The 17,759-nt window shown below is 37.2% G+C and overlaps 1 long non-coding RNA gene across 1 annotated transcript in view; it reads left to right on the top strand.

Moving 5' to 3' along the window:
- Positions 1-17,759, top strand: part of LOC138403373 (uncharacterized) — a 606,611-nt gene that overhangs the window by 155,535 nt on the left and 433,317 nt on the right. The gene's annotated exons all lie outside the window — the stretch shown is intronic.

Raw genomic sequence — 17,759 nt, 5'->3', positions numbered from 1 at the left:
GACACGCAGCCTTAACACGACAGGTTTCCGAGATAGTGGCAGCTTCCGGAGACCCAACGTTTGAACGGTGTCGACCCAAGAAGCGCGACAGCGAAACCGAATTCCCTGTGAGGAAGTCGGCGTCAGAACTATCAGAAAGCTTCCCATTTGTAAGAAGAGCGCTGGCGGAGATAGAAAATGGTCTCAATTATTTTAGGAGATCCATAACTTCGGATACGACTGAGCCGAAATTGCCAGCGAGGACTGAACCGCTTGTGGTGGTCGCGGCGGCTGAGGATGACCCGTCGTTGTCTCCTCCCCCTCCGATGACATTGAAGGAACGACGCGGATCGAGAGGGTCACCCTGCGCTAATCTTCCCCCGCTGATGTTACCACCAGTTACACCGGATCCGTCTCCGGGGCATCTGTCACCGAGTCGTATATCGCCGCAGCCACCCAAAGAGCCGGCTTCGGCGCCCGTTATAGGGAATCCTCCGAGACGATCGCGAACTCGTTCTGAAATGCCACCAGACCCGCCCACACGTTCACCGGACACTCCACGCCCGGCGTCAGTTTCCCCTAAGCATACATTCGCTTTTAAAATCGTTTTGAAAAAAGTAGAGAGTACGCCAAATACATCATTCGATCGACCCGACCAATGAGAGTACCTCCTCTAAGCGCGGCCGCTGTCCGGTGGTGGAGTACTCGAGGTAACTACGCGCTTTTCTCCGATTTCTAGTCAAAGCTAGCATAGCTTAGTTAGGCGTGGACGCTACGGTCCATGAAAGAAATCTCAACAGATTACTGTTAATCTTTTGATTCTTATGAAATTTATGGGCAGGCCCTTTTAGTGTAATATAAGTATTATGGTGATGTTTATCAGAGAAATGGTGTTTGAATAAGGAGAAGACATGCTATTTATAATAATTGGTGTAAGTATATTTTTTTGTAATATTTTCGACGCAGAAGCGTCAAATTTTCCGGTGCCATTTGGTAAAGTTTCTTTAAAATTTTTCTTTCAATGTGAAATCGATGTTGAATTATATGAATGATATACTATTTGATACTAGAATACGATAGATATAATATATGAACGTTTGATGTTATAAAATGTAAGCGTAAGTGTATTCTTTCTACTTATGCTAACAATAAATGTACTATAAGATGTTGTTTGATATTGAATGTGCCTGTATATCACAAAGCTCAGTTTTTTAAATCTCACATCATGAAGACTTATCTTGATATAATCTGTGTATTGTTAATGTAATTTTATACAAACTGAGCGACTAGGTGTTTTTGATGTTGTACAAAATGTCTGATGTTAAAGTATTTTTATAAGCTGTATATAATATTTAAACAGTAAGAGAATGAATGTTTTAAACTTTGATAATGACTCCGATATTTTACTATACAGACTGTACTTGCAATTCACGAAGGCGAGTGAACTTTACTTGTGGTGACGTCGGATACACGGGCATTGCGTAAGTGTGCGTGCATGTCGGACCAATCAGTCGCGAGCAAGCGCTCGCAAACGCACACACTCAGTGTACGTTTTACGGCTTAAACACAAGCATGAGCCACTCGCCTTCGTGAATTGCAAGAACTGTAACGAAATCAAAAATACTACTCACATATTATCTGATTCTCGAAACTGATGGGTTGATTCAGGAACTGTTCCTAGTGAAATAATATTATAAATGCCGAGCATAGACTTTGTTATTGAATTACAAGTCCCAACTCTACAATCCTGATGGTGCAAGGTACTGAACTGCAAAGCCGTGTGGATTTGGAAAGTTTTGATGGTAAATTGATATTTTAGGTACCTACCAAGCAATGACTACGTACACTAAAAAGCTTAGAATAAAATAAAAAATATTAAAAAAAACCGAGTTCCAATACCACTACAAAGTAAAAAATTACTTTTGTTTCTACACACACGTGTAGAAACAAAACTTATTTTTTACTGTGTGTGTATATTATATATGAAGTTGGGCGAGCATAATAAAATAAACTAGAAATCAAAGCGTGAAGCTCGCCAGACTTCAACAATACATACTCGTACACGTGTAGAAACAAAAGTTATTTTTTACTTTGTAGTGGTTTTGGAAGGCGGTTTTTTTAATATTTTTGTTTTCAAAGATGGAATCCCGCGTGTGTTTAGTTTTACTTCAACCTCGCGTAGGATGCAATCACGCACAAGTTTTTTGGCGTTAAAGCCTCCATTACACGTTAGGTTAACGCGTGTGGTAACTGATGAGTGTAACAATTAGTGTAAAAGTTGTAAATTACGCCCATTGCGTCAAGATATTTTGTTGTTTGTACCAGCAAAGCCGTGCCGCCAAGCGATTTAGCGTTCCGGTACGATGCCGTGTAAAAACCAAAGGCGCATGGGTTTATTAAAAACTGCCATACCCCTTCCAAGTTAGCCCGCTTCGATCTTAGATTGTATCGTCACTTACCACCAGGTGAGATTGCAGTCAAGGGCTAACTTGTATCTGAATACAAAAAAAAACACGCTAAGGGCAGTTACGCACTCATCCAATCCGAGTCCGTGAAAATACATTCAGAATTAGTCATTGAACTATTTGTATGGTAGCTTATGACATAATATGACGTAGATAAGTTTTATATCCGTATTTTCACGGATTCTAGGTCACCATGTCTTTCACCGAACGTGTTGGGCAAACGCATACAAGTAGCTTTACCGTATTTCCATTGGTACCAACATGCACAAAAATTAATAATACGGTTAATCTTATCTAAGTACACATAAAATGTTATCTGGGCCAGTTGATTTTTATTTTCTAAGAATAAGTTTAAGAATCAGTATGGTAAGAACTTTTACAATTTATGACAACTATTGTGTTATTTTTTTATTGTGATTCAAGTCCATTTAATATATTTTACAGCTGAAATATTACTTTTTAACCGACTTCAAAGTGGAAAAACTCGTTGGAAAATAAAGTAGGTACTTACCTACCTTATATAATATAATATCCATCGATGATAATATCTCACACCCGGCTTTACTCACGTGTTTAGTCGACGTCAGCCCGACTAGTTTCAAACCCATCCGGGGTCCTTTTTCAAAGGTAGTCAGTTTGCGCACGCGTCGCGGTTAAAACTGCGCGCCGCGCGCGCCGCTCAGTCCGTTCTGAGGGTGGCTGAGGTAGGGGTGGGGAGACAACTGTAGATCGTCTCCCGACAGTTCTTACTGATCTTCATCGCCGGAGCCGTCACTAGAGCTAATAGTGTCCTGTCCCACGACTGATGCCATTGTCTTAGCGTCAAAAAGTGGTTTCCACACTGAGGTACTTACCTAGCTAATCAAACATTTTTATTAAAGTCCTAGACTAAGATTTCCTAATTGAAGTTGGTTGAACTGTCTATAAAATAATTACTAATATTAATATGTATTCATACAGAATGTGTTGTATGTATTGTATGAATTTGTGAAAGAAAACTTAGAAATAAGAAAATTTAATAGATGTATTGATGTCTTGACTGGATCATTCTAAAGTATTCGTTGTACCGAACATTGTTTTTTAAACTAAGTTTATTATTATGTAAATAAAGCGATGGAAATTATGCAACTCAACTTTTATATTCTTCTTACCTGATTAATTAACAACAACGCTCTTGGATGCAATTTCACTTAGATATTTCAGCTAATCTGCACTTGGGGAGTGTGGTAGAGTATGGCTTAGTAGTGGGCCGGTGAAGAGTTGATGATGACGACAATGGATGCAGTTTTTGTTGCGTTTAGATTTATCTATCAGATTCAAGCATTTCGACGAATTAGCAGAATTTAATCAGTAGTCGTCATACCGTTATACTTTTTTAAAGAAAACTGCCAAATAAAAACAGCTTTCGTCTCTCGTTGTTTTTAATAAACCAAAGATTCATGCTACGTTTCTAAGCAATACGGATGTATGTCGATTGTCGAACCAACCAAGAGGATAGCTTGCTTTTACTAGCTCTGGTGGAAAGGAGTCAAAAATAGCATTTTGAATAGGTAAATAAAAGCAAGATGTGAGCTAAAGATGCGAGATAGGGATGCACGAGTGATGTAGGTATGGGAAATATATGACGCGTACTTGTATCGTTTCAGGCATCTTCCTCGCAAAGTAAATCGTTTCCTCGCTTGCGCAAAACAAATTGTTTCTACTCCTCTACTGCATCATTTGCCTTTCGTAATTTAGCCTCGCTCACCGCTTAGCTACATCGCACATTTGTGGTGGAAAGGCAGCCTTAAACAGGTATCAACGAGAAGATTACCGAAAGCATAGCTGGTGCACCCAACAATATAATACTACTCTATGCACCCAACGCTCGTCTGGGACAATATAATGCTTTGTACCGACGCGACGCATATAAGAACTTCAGAGCATTCAAGAACTTTGGCGTCACCTATGTATAGGTATACCTACATTGACATGACTTTCGAATGAATGTTTTACCTAACCACGCGACGAAAAAAAGTAGACATGTTTGCATCAGTCTAATGTATGGAAGTACATCCAGTACCTCAGTACCCATATTACAAATGCGAAAGTGTGTTTGTTTGTTGGTTTATTGGTTTTTGGTTTGTCCTTCAATCACGTCGCAACGGAGCTACGGATTGACGTGATTTTTTGCATGGATATAGTCGAAGACCTGGAGAGTGACATGGGCTACTTTTTATCACGTGAAATCAAAGAGTTCCTACGGGATATTAAAAAACCTAAATCCACGCGCGCGCATCAGCTAGTATAATATAAACTCGTTACCTACTTTGTAGTATTCTAGAGTTTTTTTTATTTTATTTTATTCTGATACAAGTTAGCCCTTGACTGCAATCTCAGCTGGTGGTAAGTGATGATGCAGTCTAAGATGATAGCGGGCTAACCTGGAAGGGGTATGGCAGTTTTTATTAAACCCATACCCCTTTGGTTTCTACACGGCATCGTACCGGAACGCTAAATCGCTTGGCGGCACGGCTTTGCCGGTAGGGTGGTAACTAGCCACGGCTGAAGCCTCCCACCAGACCAGACCAGAAATTTAGAAATTATAAAATTCCAAACCCCTGCCAGGAATCGAACCCGGGACCTCCCACTATTAAGACCACAGCGCTCACCACTGCGCCAGGGAGGTCGTCGATATTGTACGTTATTGTACGAGAAACATGTTTATTTCTTAGAACGGTCATAAAATCAACCAATAATATTGAAAACATTGCTCCACGTACGGTACGGGCTAAGTGCACTATCGCAAGCACACGTAAACATAAACTCCCCATCATCACTCGTAAGTCTATAAAATAATAAATCAATAAAGTACGGCGACAGAACACAACTTTGCACTCTGTATGCTAGTTTTATGTAAATTCTGTACGATGCACGTTTTAACATGCAATGGATAAATTTGTAGCGCGACACGAGTACAAAAGCGGTTATGGTATGTTGTTAATGGAGTTAATGTATCACTTTGTTGCTAACAGTGATCCTCCTTTTGCAGTGGCGGATTATCCCTAGGCAAACTGGACTCAAAAGTCACGTAATCAAGACAATGTGCGGTACCGACCGGGCGTACTTTTATGCCAAACAACTGCCTAAGCTTGGCGATCGGGGATGCCCGGCTATTAGGCGTCTATAGGTGGTGGTCTGTGTTATTACCTAATGTTTAAATTGGCTTGACCGCATCCGTAAAATGGCGTTGAACGGATATTACCTGGTCACGGCCGTCGTACAGTCTTCTCCTTGTTAATGGATAGCACCTTTTACTTTCTGCACCCTTAAATGCTAAAAGTGCCCAATTAGGAAAAACCTTCATGTTTGTCTCAATTAATGCACCGCCTCGTATCAGTAATATAATAATAGAATAGAATAGATTTCTTAAGAGGGGCGTTCATGAAAACGACAGCTCGTTGGTGGTTGGAACCTAAAATATAGCTGTTTCCACAGATGACGGAAACAACGTTATTTGTGCGTGTCACCCTTTCCCTCTAACTCCACCTCGCCCTGAGAGAGGCCGGATGACTGAATTTTGAAAAAAAAAAACAATTTTTTACAAAAACTAAAAAAAAATTAAATTAGTAGTATTATAAAGTGTGACATGACGTTGTTAATTTTAAATTTTCTAGTTTCTTATTTTACGTTAGGTACGTTACGCATGAAATTGCTTCAAAATTTGCCCTAAAATATTTTTGAAGGGTCATAACTTTCAAAATAAACATAATTTTACGAAATTTATTATTTTAGGGCATAGATAAATGAATATCTGGCTTAGTTTTAGATCTATTACTACAAATAATAGAACGTCCGAATGTCGCGCCGAAAACATAGCAATTGAAGAGATTTCAAGGCCGTTAACGAACTGTATGGTCACTAAACTGTGGTGTTATTATCAAACTAAACAGATCTTCTCTTGAAACATGAAAAAGCATTTTCCAACAGGTACAATGTTAATACAATTATTTGTTTAGACGTGGTTTCGACAGGTGGGATAAGTGCACGAAATATGATGAACCTTTAATTAACTTGTACCTATTAGGGTTGCCTAAAGTTATTTCGCTTCTATTTATGTTTGTATCTCGAAAACGTTCTCGTAAATTATTATTAGACTAGCTTATGCCCGCGACTTCGTCCGCGTGGTCTACACAAATTTCAAACCCCTTATTTTTCTACTTAGGGGCTAAATTTAAAATAGGGAACCATAATACACGCGTTATCTATGTTTTAACAATAAGTGTAAATACACAATTCTACGATTCTAATTTCAAAACTGACAGACTTTTATACAATTTTCAAACCCCTATTTTACCCCTTCAGAGGTTGAATTTTGAAAAATCCTTTCTTAGCGGATGCCTACGTCATAATAGCTATCTATAGCATTATAGCATGCTAAATTTTAGTCCGATCCGTCCAGTAGTGTGCTGTGAAGCTGTGCGTTGATAGATCAGTCAGTCAGTCAGTCAGTCACCTTTTCCTTTTATATATATTAATACAATTAGTTTACCTTACTAACTCCTAGACCTAGTGTTAATAATTTTTAATATTGTATTTCTACTTTCTAGTGTTAAATCAATAAAGGTACGTTCTATTATAATTTCTGACATTTTTCCAAAACTTTTTCACTCGGTGATTTCAACATACGTACGAAAATGAGAATTTTGCAATTAAAAATTGTGTTTTAGCTCTTGTACGGATATTATAACATTCCAAACAACAACCTACTAAACATGAATTAGTAAACATTATAATTATAAATTAGTTATAGACTCATAATTACTAATTTTAATTTACTAGGTAATTAAGTATTCACAATTAATTATTTGTTAGATTTACTGGCTGATGTTCGCGACTTCGTCGGCGAGGATTTAGGTTTTTTAAATCCCGTTTGAACTCTTTGATTTTCCGGGATAAAAAGTAACCTATGTCGCTCTCCACTCTCCGTGTCTTTGACCAGTTAAATACCTATGCAAAAATCACTTGATGCGTTGCTCCATTACAGCGTGATTAGAGGACAAACCAACAAACCACCGCCTGGTCACATAAAATTGAGGTGTAAGCTGTTCAGTTTCATCGCTAAGTCAGCGCTGTAAGTTGAGTGGGGTTAAAGAGAATAGCGCTTCTTGACCGATTTTTCCGTACTAAGTTATATAAAGGCTAACACTTATTTTAAAGTGGTCACGTTAGTAAGATAAATTGTGTTCTGTGAGGTGCATTTACTCTATCTAAAGCTACAGTAAAGCGGCATATCTCGGCAGTGAAAGAGTAAGTTTTCCCGCTACTTTCCACTGGTCCCACCGCCAACGGTTAGCGAGAAACGAGTTGAGCTAAACACTAGAAGCGAGTTGGCGAGTAATGAGAAGTGAGTGTATAGTTTGGATAGTTTTGTCGTGGGCTATAAGCAAATGGATGAGTTTGATGGGCTATTACTCCCACCGGTCGCGTGGGTAGCTTCTGCACAAACTGCGCGATTGTTTTGACCGCCAAGAGGGCATCGTTGATCGAGTATTTTTTCTTTGATAGCTCTTGTCGCTGCGACAAAATATAGATTAAAGAGAGAGACACTCAAGTTATGTTCAAGCCTCTATCATTCTACATACTGCTTTCATAAGCAAGCTTGCACAATATCATTAAAGTTTAAACAGATAAAAAATATATGTTTGCGTCAATATAATTGTTTTTAGGCTTTTTCGTTCAGAATTGATCGAGTTATACTTTACCAAAATTAAAGTATGTTTGCTCACAAGAATAAGTATATGAAATATAATTTATGGAGTGGAAATTTTGAGAAAACGACGACCTACGATTTGTACATATCTCTGCGTTCCATTAATCCAAGTGAAAGGTAAACATTTGACGAAAGATAAAACGCGTAATAAATCATCTTCGAGCGTATCCTTCGATGAAAGCTCTCACAGATACAAACAGTATTATATTTATAGAGAGTATATTTTCACTCCTACCTATAATACGCGACAGGTCGACATCGCAATCAGGGTGGGCACACCCGGCACACCCGCACGGGTTCCCCGCCTCATACCCCGATTGCCATCTCAACCTGTCGCGGACTATACCTATGTATCTATCTCTATATATAAAAATGAATCGCTTAATGTGTTGCTGATCGCAAGTCTCGAGAGCAGGTGAACCGATTTCGCAAATTCTTTTTTCATAATATTCCTGAAGTACGATGATGGTTCTTACGGATAGAAATTTAAAAAAAAAATCCTGAAAAAAAATCGACTGTCAGGCACGGGCGGTACGAAGTTCGCCGGGGCAGTTACTTTACCGTAAAAACAAGTTATATATTATTTGTTTTGTTACACGAGTACCTCTATATACAAGACCAAACATTTTTCGTGCCACAACTCGCTTTCAGTGTCATATTAATTTTGAACTTCGTAGAACACGACTTTTGTTTGCTCTTCTATCGATAAGGACAGCAATCTCACGGGTTGCATTTTGAATTAATTAAAGAGATTACTTTAACTTGTATTTTTATTTGTAAAACTATGAACAAAGGTAATTCGCAACTCTTAGTGTTGTTTTCATTTCCTTTCGCTTTTTATTCCACTAAGGGCCGGTTGTTTCAAACCATTGGTCTTCGTAAGATACGTTCGTTAAAATTTAACAGACGTAGACGAATTTTAACATCTGTTAATTTAAGAGCGTTGCTTCATTGTACAAAAAACTGTTCGTCATTGTTATTCTGGTTACGAAACTAACCCTAAAAATTAACTTACTTTTCCGTATTCTTTTTTATTTCATTTTATATTAAATTATATAGTTATTGATATTGCTACTTCGCATTTTAAACACTTTTTCTTTTTTAAAAATTCTCTTTCATCCTCAAAAAAACTACCATTAAAAGCATTGAATTCAATTGATTCCATTATAATTTGTAAATAAAATATTCCGTTTGTAAGAAGTATGAAGTTACGAACTGATTTGACGATCACCAATGGCGCCAGCACCGGTTAACGTAAACGTAACTTTTTAACGAACGTTAGCGCTAATAGATGCTGAATCAACGCTTTTTCTTTTCTTACGTTCGTTAGCGCCATATTTAAAGGTTACGTGTCCGTCAAAATTTGTTGAAACAACCGGCCCTAAGAGAGTTAAAAAACCGCACACCTGCTATTTTTCTTTGTAATTAAATTTCTGACGGTGCCGTGTCGTCCCTTTGAGGGTTTTCCTTTGTCGCAGTCCCGCTAAGAATAACATTTTTGTTACCAATGTTTGTTTTCAACACAATTATTTTAATCATAATGACATCGCCTTTTGAGCGGATGAAGAATAACTTTCAGACAAAGTAGGTTCCCATGGCTGTAACCTGTAAACTCTTCGTATTTTGTAGATGTTTTTTATAAGTCGCCAACAAAAGAGCTATATCTATATATTTACCTGCCTAAGACCTGCAGCACCAGAAGAATGGCTAATACGTTGCATGCTTGAAGAAAATAATGCGCCCATTTCAAACAAACTAGATTTCAAACGAGCATCAATGTCTATGATCTGATAGCAAAGGATATTATAATCTCTATGCATACCTATATTTTTATTGTAAGATAGGCTAGTGCTTGACGATAATCATGCTACTAAAAACAGGCATGAGGTCTAGGTTGGAGCGCGCTTGCCTAGAAGGTGCCAATTCATTCTTGCCTTGAAGGTATTTAAGTTACACTTGGCAAGAAACACGGACGATCCCCTAATAGTTGAGGCAGCAACATACACCCCCGACCGAAACGACCCCTCCGATAAAAGGCGCCCTAAACACGTCCTTAACGATCCCGACGATCAAATCATGACCGAAAATGCTCCCTATCTCGTAGGGCTACACAAGGACTCCGGAATGATATTCCACCTTAGTGTTTAGTAACAGACACATTCAGCAAATTATTTCATGATAGAGACATTATTGCTTTTAGATTCCTACCCAGTAACTTAAATAAATAGAGCCCTTTCCTGGTAGGTTTACTCTGAGCATATTAAAAAGAAAAATTCAGCAATCCGGGGAATGAATGGACCTCCTGGCCACAGAGCACCGGTGCACCAGAGAGAACGACGTAGATAAGATTGATGTCTAAATAAAAGTAAGATATAATCTGTAGAAGCACGAGAACTATATACTCTGTAAGTTGACAATCATACATTAACAGCCTTCTGGGAATAACATTTCGCGGCCAACACCGCGGAACGGAATGCTTATTTAATCGCGCTGGAGTATTTTCATAATGGGTTGGCGTACAGAGTAGCGACATAGTTCACGACAGTTAGGTACCTTCTAACAAAACGTCGAGGCTTCGACGTCACTGGCAGGTGCCAAATGTTCCCACATTTGACGCTAGGTAGCCTCATCATGATCAACCCATGGTCTCCTCTCAGAATGACCACAGTTAACCAAGTAATTGCAAAGCTTGTACCTGATAATAGATTCGGATCCAAAACTTATATTTCCGAATATTAATGTAAGCTTAAAAATACCAATAAAATTATTATTTATCTAATAGATGCTAAAAAAAATGTAAGGGCCTGTCAGAACATAATAAATAAGGGTTCTGTGACAATGCTAGTTGCTATAAATTTTGTGGCCATTGTTTAAATTGTAACTACAGTACGCGGCTGTAATCTGTCGTTGAGACCGACAAAACGTCATATAGGTATGAGTGACAGAGACAACGCTCTGCAAAGCCGAAATGTCATTCTAAAGGCCAATGTACATTATATTCTGCCGCGTACTATACCTATTTTATTCCAAAATATGTCTAATAAACCACATAATGATTTTAAAACATGTATTTAGCCCTCAAAGTATACCTTGGTACTTGAGGAGTACACCAAAATTATTTTTTTACTTACGTTTTTTACGTGCAGGAATTCCAAGTATAAAACTATTCTTAATTTTAACCTTACATATCTTATAGTCTATTTTTAAAATGGTTGTGATACAAAGACAGATGGGCAGACAGACTGGACGAAACCATAAGATCTTGTTTTAATACGGAATCCTAAAAATTACATTGTTTCTATATCATCATTAGTCTGTGTACCAACTCTATAACCTTCACCTGTTGGCAATGCTCACTAAAAGAGCTTTTCATTATTATTTGTCCCATGCATTTATTAACCTTGCCACTTCAGTGAAATATGGCTTTGAAATTGAATAATGTAATTGACTAATTAAATTTATTACAATATGTTTATTTTTATGTAGTCACTATAACCCAAAATTACTTCAAATCATTTAATATCAAAACATTTACAAACCACTATGTAAATTAACTAAAAATGTTACTATAAGTAGGTAAAACTTAGGGCTAATCACTGTACAAATCACGTCCGCGTGGAATCATGCCAAGAATACTGGCTGCATTTTCGCACTGAACAGCCCGACTGATCCTTTGCGCAAAAAATGAACCAACCCTTCTGTCACAAGAGGCTATTAACCGCAATGAAATGTCTCGTAATTTTTTTAGCACTAAGACTCCATGGCCTCATGGTCTCCACGGCAAACAGAACAAAAATAAAAAAGACATACTTGCGCCGGTTTCGGCTATTTCTGCTGCCGCTCCTGGTCTTGATCCTGTCTTCTTGACATCAGGGATGTGTCACCCGTGTCACTCATACCTAATACGGGGCCAATGGGTCAACGCACGTTGAGTCTCACATTAGGCCCCGTCCCCGTTGCCAGGGAACCAGCGTCAATCCATCATTATGATAATGGAGAACAGACCACTCTCTATGATGGAGAGTCGTTTTGATCCAAGATCCCAGTGTCGCCAGACGTTACTTCATCATCATCGTCATCAACCGATAGATGTCCACTGCTGGACATAGGTCTCTTGTAGGGACTTCCACACGCCACGGTCTTGCGCCACCTGAATCCAGCGGCTCCCAGCGACTCGTCTGATGTCGTCCGTCCACCTAGTGGGGGGTCTTTCAACACTGTGTCTTCATGTACGAGGTCGCCATTCCAGCACCTTGGGATTATTTATTTTCTTTATTGGGTTTACCAACAGCTTAGTCATTCACAAAAACAGTCACAAAAACAATTTTAACTATTTAAAATACATTCACAAAATGAGAAGCTTATTATAGGCAACCACAGCATGCATACACTTATCATACATTTCCTAAAGCTAATTAACAAAATTAAATTACATTACATATTATATACAGATTCATGATTATTATTTACATACAAATATTTGTTGTATGTAAATACTTATTTATTTAATTATTTTTAATCGCCACTTCGCACCTATTGCTTAATACTATATCTAGAAAATTTCGCCTAAACTGAGCATAACTATTAGAGAATAATAAGTCTATTTTACTCTGTTGACGCACGCTGTTGTTATAGAAAACAGAGATTCGAGGAATGTCGGAATGTTTACCTAAGTAAGTTCTGCAATACCTGACATATAACAAATTACAAGGGTGCCGCGGATAATTCATGCGTGATGCTTTAATCGCAAATCTATAAAGCAGTTCAGAACAATCAACTTTGTTATTAAACAGCTTGAACAAGAATGTCATGGCTATTAGATTTCTTCTATCCCCAAGGCTAAGTTTTTTGAAAAAAGCAAGTCTTTGTTCATAGTTGTGAAGGTTTAATCCCAGGGAAGGGATCCCAACGTCTATCGGTTTTACGAACTATGTGCCCTGCCCATTGCCACTTCAGCTTCGCAACACGTTGAGCTATATTGGTTACTCTAGTTCTCCTACGGATCTCCTCATTTCTAATTTGATCACGTAGATAAACTCCAAGCATAGCTCTCTCCATCGCCCGCTGAGTGACTCTGAGCTTTCTTATGAGGCCCATAGTGAGCGATCATGTTGCTAACTATGGCATATGAAGATTCATATGTCATCACTGGCAACACGATCCCACACATTTTGTTTCTCAGAAAATAACTAAGGTCTCTTGCTTGTATATTGCTCTATATTTTATAGTTGGAAATTAAAGTCTGTCACATTTATTTCAAAGCAATTTCAAATAATACAGCGCAATATAGCTACGACAAAAGAACAATTTTTCAATTTTTTTCATCTCCGCTGGCTATAAATGAAAGCGTCCAGCAATTTTCACTTAAACACTGATCGCACATTACACAACCCATTAAATGTTTCGTAGTGAAAAAGTAAGCAATGAAATTAATTTCATTGCTTACTTTCATCCACATTTTCCACATTTTTTTCACACATCATCACCCAACCATTAGCAAACTGAAACTTTGAAGTTTTGGTTTGCTAAAAGTTGTGCAAATAAGTACGAATTTTGAGGTCTGTCAGTTAAAGAACTCATCGAGGCGTCGATGTCACTGGCTGGCGTCAAATGTTACTACAGTTGACGCAGGTAGCCCTAAGGTAGCCCTATTTTTCTTTGATTTTACGTCAGCATACTCTAGTACTGACACATCATCTATTCAGGATCAAACCGAGACTTCTTTCACTCTAGTTCACTCTACCTGAGTTTAGAAAACGAAAAAATGACCCGTCCTTTTCCTGACCATATAAAATAATAAATTTACACATTTTTTTATCAACATTTACTAACATTAACTTGACTTGTATGAAGATATGAAATCACGACATTTTTTCAATCCCTTTTCCGTCTAGGACAAAACGGACAGTTAACTTAAAATGTTACGCTAAAGCCTTTGGTACGGAAGAAAGTGTTTCTTGCGGCTCGGCTAAGTAGTAATGGGCGACCAACTTTAAGCCAAAATACGCGGAATAAAATGATTAAATCCTTTATCTCTATTTGAAACGTTTTGAGTTTTGACAGTGATTACCATAATTCGTGAAAAGAGCGATGTTGCGGAGGGAAGGATTTTCCTTTTTATTATTAAAATTGTCAGAAGGTCCCTTCTTTTTAGGTTAGCATTCAACCGATGTCTTATTCACCGAAGAACTGTTATGATTATTTTTATTCTTACCATCATCATCATCGTCGCCATCGCTCCTTCCAATAGATGTCCACTGCTGGATATAGGTCTCTAGCGCCTACAAGGATCGCCATAAAACACAATTTTTAACCGACTTCAAAAAAAGGAGGAGGTTCTCAATTCGTCGGAATCTTTTTTTTTTTTTTTTTTTTTTTTTTTTTTATGTATGTTCCCCGATTACTCAAAAACGCCTGGACCGATTTTGAAAATTCTTTTTTTGTTTGAAAGGGTATACTTCAAAGTTGGTCCCATTTCAATTTGGTGAAGATCTGATGAACATCTTCGAAGATAGATACTGGAACTCCTCAACGGATAAGAGTAAATTGCTCGCGATCAGTGTTAATAGCTTAGTAAACAGTAGATTTTTAACCAGGCATAGCATAATTCCATGGGGCCACTAAAAATTGTGAAATAAAAATTTTTTACAAAAAAAATAAAAACCGACTTCGTTACATAAACACTAAAAATTGAAAAATAATTTAATTTATTACCGAATATATTTTGTATACAAGAGTTAATATAGTTCCATAATAATATTTTTTGGGGTCGGTGCCAATGAGGTGCCATTGTGGAGTCCCATAAAAATATGAAGTCTAGACGATTCGCGCAGCTAAAGCTAATTGGCACCGGCACCAAAAAGTATTATTATGGAACTATATTAACTCTTGTATACATAATATATTCGGTAATAAATTAAATTATTTTTCAATTTTTAGTGTTTATGTAACGAAGTCGGTTTTTATTTTTTTTGTAAAAATTTTTTATTTTGTGCATCTTGTGTCCTGCCTTCCAGCTTCCCAGTAACTCTGAGATTATCGGACGGTCCACCTAGTTTATCATTTATTTTTGTAATTGAAGTAAAAAATGATAAACTGATTTGATGATAAAAGCTATTGATTTTCCGGTATTAAAAGTACCTCCATGTACTATAAATACTCCTACTCTATTATAATTACTAAACTTATTATACCTAATCTAATTAAATGTTACTTGCCAGGTTTTTGACTAGATCCATGCAAAAAATCACGTCGATCCGTTGCTCCGTTGGCTGAAGGACAAACTAGCAAAAAGTACACTTTTGAATTAACAGAATAGGTATAATGATTTCCACGATAAATATTACGATATCCTGCACTAACGTTATCATCCACATTTTACATGGAGCAACTTTGTGAAGCGTGAGTTAAACAGAACACAATGTTTGTTATTGGAGTTCAGAATTTTACAAGTAATTAAAAGTTTTCCGAGCATACATACATTGTTATTTTGTGAAGACTAGTAGGTTTATCGTATGTTATCCCCCAGGACTAAATGAGGTGTGTACCCTAGTAAAAGTAAAAGTAAAGTAAAATATGCTTTATTGTACACAAAAACTCATCTGGTGACAGAAGGGCTGGCTCATTTTTTCCGCAACGGATCAGCCTGGCTGTCCAGCGCGGAAATGCAACCAGTATTCTTGGCACTTCTTGATTTATATAGTTATTAGATAAGGATAGCTAAAAAAAAAGTAAAATAACAGAACTTATTTATAAAAGCACTATATAATAAAAATATATATATATATATATTATTAGTGTGATTATTTAGTGTGTGTGTCTTAATTTTTATTTTAGTTAGTGTGATGTGATTATAAAAAGATATAAATTAAAAAAAAAAAACAATAGACATAATATAACAAAGATAGCATGTATAGGCGGCCTTATCGCTAAAATAGCGATCTCTTCCAACCAACCTTAGGGTAGAGGATATTATAAAAATATGTCGGTTACTCTAGTTCTACGAATCTCCTCATTTCTGATTTGATCATGTAGAGAACCTCCCAAGCACAGCTCTCTCCATCGCCCGCCGAGTGACATATAAAAAATATAACAAACCTTGTTAAAATAAGAGAACTTACTTGTTTTATTACCAGGTAGGCTGACTCGAGATTTCTTTTCTTTTTTTAAGTCAAAAAAGAGCAAAAGTTCCAGTTACATTGTCATATTTTTTTTGCATTAGCTAAGTATGTTTGTGTAAGTACGTTACATACAAAGTGCTCCCATTTTAGCAGTGAAGTACGCATACATCCCGTGTAATCTGGTTACGGAAGATTTTTGGAAGGTCTACGCTCAATCAAAGACAAGGCTTTTACACGAGCTTGTTCTAATTTTAAGTCAAGGTTCTTTATTGTTTTCGTAAGAGCAAAACTCTCGGTAACTCGAGGTGTTAGTTTTTAAGAAAGTATTTTTTTTAACTAGTCTAAATTCGCTTTACTTACGTTTAATTTATTTGTTAACCGATTGTTAGTAATTAGTGGTCTACTAAGAGTTTTTTTTTTAAATTATAAATACACCATGCTCAATCTTCAGGAGCTAGCAAGAATTTCTAGGAGTTGAACTCTGTACCAATGACTACTTTGTAAAAGTTTTTCGTTATTTTTGTATTACAATTGCGGCGATCTCACCTAGTGGTAGGTAAGTGATGATGCGGTCTACGATGGAACCCGGCTAATTAGGAAGGGATATGACAGTTTTAATAAACCCCATTACCTCTTATCGGTTTCTCCACGGTATCATGTCAGCGCGACCTTCCTAGTAGGGTGGTAACCAGCCGCAGCCAAAGCCTCCCAGACCAGATTAGAGACAATTTAGAAATTGTAAATTCCGAAATTGTCCCAGCCTGGAATCAAACCCAGTACCTCCCACAATGCTTACCACTCACCGCTAGGGCGGTTGTCAAAATTTAGCGCCAGTTCTACTAAATTGAACCCCAGAACTACTCACACCAATAGGTAAGCCAATCTAGTCGTCATCATCATCGTACACTTAACCGTACTATCTCTGAAAGCATTTCGGTATTCGTCTTGACTCCAAATTGCTTGTAAGTTGTAAGTACATTTTCTCTTTGTACAAAACGAACTTTATCGCAAAGGTGTTCCGCACGGATAAACTTTCTTCAACTTTTCATGCGTAGGTACCTAATTGAATAGAATTAAAATTTACTACACTATATTCTCATCCTTTGTGTCACTTAACAAGAGAAATATTGTAAGATGTAATATTCTTTCTATAAAAACATGCCAGGAAACAAAATTTTCTGCTGAAATTGTGCACGAGAAACTTGTGAGGAGATGTAATAATTGAGGATAGATAATATCTAATACTAAGTAAGCCAAGCTTATATTGTTATTTCTAAAGTATAATATACAGGATGTAACCAGAACGCTGGCAAAAACGAAGACAGGTGATAGTACTGATGATCACTGATATGATACAACAAAAACAAAACGCGAAAAAAAATTAAAAAAATCCTACATTTTACGATAAATAAAACATTTTACAAACACATTTTGTTTTAAAAC

This window comes from Maniola hyperantus, chromosome 15 (genome assembly GCF_902806685.2).
Source record: "Maniola hyperantus chromosome 15, iAphHyp1.2, whole genome shotgun sequence".
Taxonomy (NCBI): Eukaryota; Metazoa; Arthropoda; class Insecta; order Lepidoptera; family Nymphalidae; genus Maniola; species Maniola hyperantus.
The sequence above is the reverse complement of the archived record's forward strand: the minus strand, read 5'-3'. Positions and strand labels throughout refer to the sequence as shown.